The following is a 7,951-nucleotide window of genomic DNA, read 5'->3' as shown; positions in this document are numbered from 1 at the left end:
GTTTTTATTGTGAATAAAGGCTGTTTTCATGAAAAAAAAAGTACTGTCTGCAGTTAGTTATATATATATATATATATATATATAGATAGGTATAATAAATAAAACGACGAAGAGACAAACTCTTGACAGTTCCAGCGTTTAATCGACGTTTCGGCCTTCGGCCTTCTTCAGGATTGAAATGTACCGCTTTCTATCCAGTGTTAGGCGTGATTTGATAAATCCTCGGAACATTAAATTAGCTAGAGATAACCTAACCAAAGGAGAACGAGTTGCGTTAAAACAACTTAGCAATTCTGATGTAGTAATTCGGATACAAGATAAAGGTTCTCGCTTTGTCTTAATTGATAATTAATTTTATTCTCACTATATATATATATATATACATATATATAGTGCTCTCCAAATCTACAAGCTTGTTTCGTAGGAGCATGGCGCTCCCACTCTTCAGGATCTTATAATTCTATTTACATAAACGCGGTATTTATGCGTTCATTTTTTCACACTTGCTTGCACATTGTTTAGTTCTTAATTACACGTTATTTAGTAAAAACCTACTTGCATGCCGGCAGCTGCTTACTAACTCTGACCTTTTGTTAAGGGTGGCGAGCTCCTGGTGGCAAATTATGTGGTATTTCTCAAGTGTGCATATGTTACATCTTTTAGTAGTGTTACAATACGCACGCGCTCTACCTAGAATTTTCTAAGTGATCTTATACTCTGTGTTTGCTTTCTTTAAGCGCCATACGCATTTGCTTAGCTCAGTTTGATTACTGTATAAATACCGCGTTTATGTAAATAGAATTATAAGACCTTGAAGAGTGGGAGCGCCATGCTCCTACGAAACAAGCTTGTAGATTTGCAATGAAAAAGTAGTCCACTGTTCTCTATATATAAAACCAGCTCCAACTCCTTTGTGGTTGAGCACTCTCTGAGGGCTAATATTGGAATTTAAAGTACAGTGTATGTATGAATGTCTGTGCTCGCTAGTTTGAGCACTCTGGCATGGCTTAGATGTACCACATGTGTGGGACATTTGGGGTGGCTTTTGTAAGCTTAACCTAAATCCCAGACATCCGCACTGCACTGATGAGGCCCAGGCCTTTCATCAGTTTATCGTTGGGCTAACCCAGGGCGAAGCCCTATCAGTCTGTTTTTTCACTTGTGCTATTGCTGTATTGGTCATTTTGTGGCCTTTGCAGTAGTATGGCAGGTAATGTTGTTGATCCCCAGCATAGCTGGGCGGACCTTTCCGAAACTGAAGAGAACATGGAAATTGCTGATATCCCGTCTTATGCCCAAATGGTTGGGCGTCGTCGACACTCCAGTGTGTCTAGTCAATCCAGTGTTGATTATATAATGAGGAATGCTGAACGTCTTACTGACGCAGAGAAGGATTCTATCCATCCGCTGAACATTTTGCCCGAGCGACCATGTACGGCACATTTTTCTCTTTCCGACAAGGACACTTCTTTATCCCAAGTGTTTGCCGATCTAAAGAACTGTGGTATCCGTGCTGCTGCGGTCAGATGTCTCCAACGCAATCCTAATGGCTTTGTTTCCGTGACGTTTTCCACCAGTGAGTACCGTGATCTCTTCCTTCGTAAATCTTCTTTTATCCGTCGTCATCGTAATTCATCTTCTACGTGTACCTTTGTTGTTGTGTATGATACTCCCTTCGAGCTTTCTGATGAAGCACTGGCCCATCGTCTCAGCCGCTATGGATCTGTCCTCGGCTTCCGCAGATGTAATCTACAGGGCTACGAGGGCATCAAGAATGGAACACGCGTTGCTAGAATGGAGCTATCTGAGTCGATTCCGTCCTTCCTACGCTTCGGCAGGAAGCTTCTTAGAGTCAAACACGAGGGACAGGTTCCTACTTGCAGAAAGTGCCATCTTCCTGATCATGTCGCAAAGGTGTGCCCTAACGTGATATGCTTTAACTGTGACCAACTGGGTCACACCTTCAGCGACTGTAAAGAAGAAATCAAGTGTAGTATTTGCAAAGAGGACGGCCACTACGCCTTTGATTGTAAATTTTCTTGGTGGCGGCGCCCTGAAAAAGTTGACACTGGTGATAATGATGCTGCTCCTGCTCCCCTTCCAGAGTCTCGACCGTCACAGTCTCCCCCGCTGCCTCCTCCTGATGAGCCTTCTTCCGATGGCCCGCCTCCTTCAATTCCTTTAAAGCAGTCTTTACCTGATATTCCTCCTTCACAGCCTCCTACGCAGTCTTCTCCTGATGTACTACCTCCTACACCTTCCTGTGTTCCCGTCTCATCGCAATCATCACTGTCGCCATCTTCTGGTCAACCTTCATCACTGTCCCAGAACACCCCAAAGCAGCCCTCCACACAACCCTCGCAGTCTTCCCAGTCTACACAGTTCTCTCAGTCATCACAAACTACGCAATCGTCTCAGTCCCTCCTTTCACCTGTTGAATCGTCGTCCCTGTCTTCTCCTTTGTCCCAAGAGCCTTCTCTTCCGTCGAGCATCATTTCTGGCTCTCCTACTTTGTCTGATCTACACCTTGTCGCTGCAGCTGATTCGCAACGTTCTACTGCTTCTGATCAAGCTATTGCTGCGATGGAGATTCCTGAGGATCCTGGCCCTACAGTTCCGCTGCGTTCATCACAGATTCCTATCCGTCCTCAACCTCTTCGAGTTGCACCGAAACGCAAGCCTGCCAGGCTAGACTTCACAGATGGTCCACCTGCGCGTAAATCAACGTCACCTATGCCGGTCAGTTCTAGTAAAAAGACTAAGAACCCTCACCCTTCATGACTTCCAAAATTCTTTCCTTAAATTCTCGTGGTTTCAGTAAGCTTTTCCAAGATTATCTCATATATAGTCTTCGTACCTCCTATGACGTTTTCTGTTTTCAGGAAACGAAGATTACTGATCCTGAGGTTTTCCGCGTTTTCTCTTGTGCCTGGCGTGGACCTTGTTTTTGGTCCCCTGCTGTAGGCAAACAAGGTGGTGTCCTTACTTGCCTTTCTGAATCTTTTTCCGGCAACGTCAGTTGCTGGAAAAGAGACACGTCGGGGAGGGTTGTTAGTCTTTTGTTAAAACTTGACGACCTAAGGATTAATTTAATTAACATTTATGCTCCCACCAACTTGGCCGAAAAGAAAGTGTTTTTCAGAAGTTTGCATGAATACTTTTTATCTTCTGATGTCTTAATAATTGCTGGTGATTATAATTGTTACGATCACAACCTTGATAAATTTGGCGGCAACTTTGTGCCTGCTAAGTGCCTTACTGATTTGCGTTCAGCCTTTTCTTTAATTGATGTCTGGCGCAAGCTACATCCGAGAGTGTGCCAGTGCACATGGTTTAATTCGGATTTTTCAATTGGTTCGCGTTTAGATAAATTTTTTGTTTCTAAGAACTTCATGCCTTCTGTTGTTTCTTGTGAAATCAACCCTTGTGTTTTTTCCGACCATGATTTTGTTTGTCTTTCCTTCCAGCCCACTGGGAATAACCTCCGTGGTCCTGGCATTTGGAAGTTTAATAATTCACTTTTGAATGATGATGTGTTTTGCGACTATATTTCGAATTGTATCAATCATTTAGCCAATTGCTTGCAACACTTTCCTTCGGTTAAAGTTTGGTGGGACTTTTTTAAAAACTCTATCCGCTCTGAGATCATTTTCTTTGCCAGGGAAAAGAGCAGGGATCTCTCGCACGAACGTGTTCTTTTAGTTAACCGGATTATTAAGCTAAAACGTCAGCTTACTTCTGGTAATCCTTCAGTTAGTCCTGAAATTTCCGAGCTCGAAAGTAAGCTTAAGGCTCTTACCTTGGAAAAGTTAGACGGTTCTAAAATCCGTTCTAGAGTTCAGTGGCTTGAGGAGGGAGAAAGGCCCACGCGATTTTTCTTTAAGCTTGAACGTGAACGCTTTGAGCGTAATATTGTTTCTTCTATTCTTAATTCTGATGATGTAGAGGTGTTCACGCGTGAAGAAATTGAACGTGCGCATGTGCGCTTCTATTCAGATCTTTTCACTGATGAGCCTATTGACGCGTTTTTTAAACAGCGTTGTTTAGAATCTGTTGAAAAGTCCCTTTCTCCTCCTCAACGCGCTTCGTGCGAGGGATCCTTGTCGCTTGACGAATTAACGAACTCTGTTAAGAGTCTTAATACCGGGAAGTCACCGGGATCTGACGGACTATCAGTTGAATTTTATCTTCATTTTTGGGAGACTTTGGGTCCCCTTTTACTCCGTGTTTCTAACCAGTGTTTCTCCGATGGCGAGCTTTGCGGCTCGATGAAAGGTAGCGTCACCCGGCTTATTTTTAAGAAACGTGGTGATATTAAGCACTTAAAAAACTGGCGGCCCATCTCTCTTTTGAATGTGGATTATAAGATTATTTCTAAAGCAATCACTTCTCGTCTTTCCAAGGTTCTTGAATATATTGTCTACCCTGATCAGACTTGCTCCGTTCCTGGCCGAAGTATTTTTTCTAATGTTACTCTTTTGCGTGATGTTTTGGACTACATTCAACGGACGGATGAATCCGCAATCTTAGTCAGCCTTGACCAAGAGAAAGCCTTTGACCGTGTCAACCGTTCCTTTCTCCTGCATCTTCTCCAGGTTTATGGTTTTGGACCTGAGTTTTGCCGGTGGATCTCAACATTTTACAATGGTGCCTTTATGCAGATTATCTTAAACGGTTGGCTATCTCAGAGGATTTCTCTTGCGCGTGGGGTGCGACAGGGGGACCCTTTGTCTCCCTTACTTTATGTCCTTTGTGTTGAGGTATTAGCGTCCCTCATTCGCCGTTGTCCAGGGGTTGAGGGGTTCCTCCTCCCTGGTGCCAGAGGGCGGCAAGCACGTGTTCGCTTGTATGCCGATGACACTACGACTGTACTCAAGGATCTTCGATCCTTGTCTAAGCTTTTCAGCTGTGTTAATGTCTATGAAAGGGGTACCGGTGCCAAACTGAATCGCACCAAAACTGAAGCAATGTGGCTGGGGGCCTGGAGGTTTCGTTCTGATGAACCTTTGGGCCTCACCTGGGTTAAGAAAATGAAAATCTTGGGGGTAGTGTTTGGCACCATCCCTACAGAGCACTTTAATTGGCAGCCTAAACTAGAGAAACTGGAGAAATCCCTCAATCTCTGGAAGTCGAGATCCCTATCCCTTCCCGGTAAGGCCCTAATTATCAATACACTTGGTTTGAGCAAGCTGCTTTACCTTGCTAGAGTTCTTACTCTCCCAAAATGGGTCATTGCGCAGGTTAATGCCTTGATCTGGCCCTTCTTATGGGGCTCAAAAATGGAGACGGTGAGTCGTAACACTTGCTTTTTGAAATTGAAATTTGGGGGTGTCAATCTTGACAATCTTGTCTTAAAGGCCCAGGCTTTGAGATTGGCGGGGATGGCCTCCGTGCTTAATTCCCCTGATGATTCTAGTTTTTTTCTATGTAAATACTTTTTGGGGCGTCGCTTGTCCTCCCTGCGTTCCGAATGGTCTTCCTTACGGGATAACTCCTCTCCCAGTGCTTCTTCTCCAACTCCCTTTTACGAGGCCTGTCTTGATACTCTATCCAGGGTGGGAGACAGTGCCCTAGTTTGTAAAACCTTGTATCAAAAGCTACTTTCAATCAACTCATCCCCGCCAATCTTGCCGCGTCAATGGTCCCAGGTCATTGGGCCAGGGTTCTCCCTCGATGGTCATTGGTCTCTCGTCCGGGACCCCTTCACTGAGAACTATAAGAACGATGTCTTTTGGCTTATTATCCTCCGCGGCGTCAAGGTGCGTGATTCCCTTTTCAATTGGGGTTGTATCTCATCTGGTCGCTGTGCCTCTTGTCCGCGACGAGAGACCATTGACCATTGCTTTTTAAATTGTCTAAGGGTCAAAAGAGTCTGGCTACACTTTGTGCCAGTTCTCTCCCTGTTGCTTGGTAGGCAGTTTGTTGCAAACCTTTTAACGGTTTTTTTCTTCCGCTGGCCCTCTCTTAGTGCTAAGAGGGCTCGGCTCGCGCGCCATTTGACGAAATCCATTCTTTATGGCATTTGGACCTTTCGAAACAGGGCCACTTTCTGCAACGGCAAAGAAGACCATCGTGCCATCATCCGTTATGTTTCCTATGATCTTAAGCAGAGAGTCTTCTTGGATTATAACTCTCTTTCTGAATCTCGCTTTCATGATGTTTGGGTCTTGGACGGTTTTTGTGCCATGGCGAACGGATTTCCTCATATCAATATTTAGAAGTACATCTGGGTCATGGATTCCATTTGTCCGTGCGCTGTTCGTGGTGTCCACAATCCGGGGATCTCTGCAGGGAATTTGCTCTGCTCATGGACTCTGCTGTTAGGGCCCCAGGCCCTTGTGGCTAGCTGCCTACTCCGGCTCTTAGTTTCTGGTGACTTTCTTGTGCTTTTTAATTTGTAAATGGCGTGTGTTTTTATTGTGAATAAAGGCTGTTTTCATGAAAAAAAAAAAAAAAAAAGCACTGTCTGCGGTTAGATATAGCTCTTTGCCATTACAAAGCTTTCGCTTTCATGTCCAAATTGAGCACTCTACTGGGATGCTTCATTGCCGCTAGCAATTGCGCATGCTCACTAAAGTACAGTGTATGTATGAATGTATGTGCTCGCTAGTTTGAGCACTCTGGCATGGCTTAGATGTACCACATGTGTGGGACATTTGGGGTGGCTTTTGTAAGCTTAAACTAAATCCCAGACATCAGCACTGCACTGATGAGGCCCAGAAACCGTACTGTCTGCAGTTCTATATTAAAGGCCATATGAAACTATATTGAGTAGACAAACATTGTTATTACCGCTCCATTATTGTTGAGCACTATTCTGGATTTATCAGTGTGGAACTCACCTAAAGTTATATATATATATATTTTTTAAAACAAGCAAGAGACACAGTAGCGACTCAGAGTTTCATGTTCTCGACACAATCTTCAGGCTACAATGATCTTAATTAATGCGCATTACTCGGCATTTATAGAATTCCCTAAAGTGGAAGCTCATTACTTCACATTGTGCAGTAGGAACTTATTTCTATGACGACATTTAGATACTAATTCAGTTCTTTTGTTTAGCAGAAACTTTGGGTCAGCTTTAACACTGGCGACTAATTCAGACAGGCAAAGGTCACACTTTATGGTGCCGCACTTGTACGGTGATGCGAATGATGCAATGCTCCACTTGAGGATGAAATTTGTGTTGTTGTCCTTCAGTTTCCATATATATTTGGAAAGTTCAGACTCGTTGCAGTATCTCCTTGACCTAAAGGACTTGGTATGGTTATTATATCGGGTCTTGAATTCTCCTTCCGAGGCTCCGTAGTAGACGCGCTTACCATTGTTAGCCCCTACTTCCGCTTTGTACACAATGCATTTGGTTAGGCATTTTCCGTCCATAGGGCATTCACTTTTAACCCTGCAATTGCACATTCTTAATTGCTCGGTGGGGGAGGCGCTCAGGATGCGAGAGTTGTGTTGTTTAATAATGTTTGCCATGTTGGTAGTGCAACAATAACTTAATTTGATAGTGTTGGTGTTGAAAATTTTATGGAGCTTGTGGTCCCTTGGGAAGTGCTTCTTAACGAGCCGTATGAAAAGCTTTCCGATGTTAGTTTGGACCTGTTGGTTGTATGGAGGGTTAAACCATAAGATTTTCCTTTTTCTGTTTCTGTTGCGGCGTGGGTGGGAATTGCCTTCATATTGAAGGGCGGCGTCGTACCCGTTGTTTCTCAATGCGGTCTCGTAGGTACTTTTGGCCTTTTCAAATTCCTCTTGAGTGCAAGACAGGTCGGAGATCCTTCTGTTGATCATTTTTGGTAGCTGTTTTAAGATCGTGGGGGGGGGGGGGGTGATTGGAACTTGCGTTAATGTATAATGGCTTGTCGTTGGGTTTCCTGTAGGGGTAGTATTTCCCTCTTGACAGGTCAAGCGTTACATCCAAGAAGTCCGTCACGGACAAGTT

Source organism: Montipora foliosa, chromosome 10, assembly GCF_036669935.1.
Source record: "Montipora foliosa isolate CH-2021 chromosome 10, ASM3666993v2, whole genome shotgun sequence".
Lineage (NCBI taxonomy): Eukaryota > Metazoa > Cnidaria > Anthozoa > Scleractinia > Acroporidae > Montipora > Montipora foliosa.
The sequence above is the reverse complement of the archived record's forward strand: the minus strand, read 5'-3'. Positions refer to the sequence as shown.